Below are 701 nucleotides of genomic sequence, written 5' to 3' on the forward strand. Positions count from 1 at the left end.
CTCTCTCCTTTCCTCCTCCTCCCCCCACGCTTCCTCCTCCTCCTCTTCCTTCTCTCTTTCTCTCTCTCCCTCTCTTCCTACTCCCATCACTCTCTCCCTTTGTAAAGGAACTTTAAAATGATCTCAAAGGAAAGGATGATGTTTCATTGATACATTTCATATACTCTTTATTACAAGTAAGGCAGAAAAACACAAACTGAAGGATTCATAAACGTAGTTTGCACATACATTTGAAAACATTCTATTAGCCTAATTACAATGTTTCTATTAATTTCCATTTGCATAATTAAGCTCATGATTTTATTTAATTCTTCCTGTTTACCATCATATGATCAGTTATCACAGCTCTGAGCAGTGAACTCCTGTGAAGCCAGCTATATTCTTATAAGCTAACAAGTTTGCCATTTTACATAGAAAAAAAGCTAAATTTCCACATTGTATCACTAATATCTGTAGGACACTGGTCTTGAGGTGTTTGGTGAGCTCTGTTGTTCTCTTTCTAAAAAGGAGTAAGAGAGGTTGACATTACCTTCACATTAACCCTTTGCTTCTTCTAGACTCTACCCATATTCTCTCCTGTTTCTAGACTGTCAGTGATGATTCCATTTCTGTTCTAATTCATGTAATTGGAATATCCACCTACGTTACTTATTCTTCCTTTAACTCTCAGTGCTGAATTAGCATCTCTAAAATATTTCCCT

The sequence above is a fragment of the Galeopterus variegatus genome, unplaced genomic scaffold, assembly GCF_000696425.1.
Source record: "Galeopterus variegatus unplaced genomic scaffold, G_variegatus-3.0.2 Scaffold8325, whole genome shotgun sequence".
Lineage (NCBI taxonomy): Eukaryota > Metazoa > Chordata > Mammalia > Dermoptera > Cynocephalidae > Galeopterus > Galeopterus variegatus.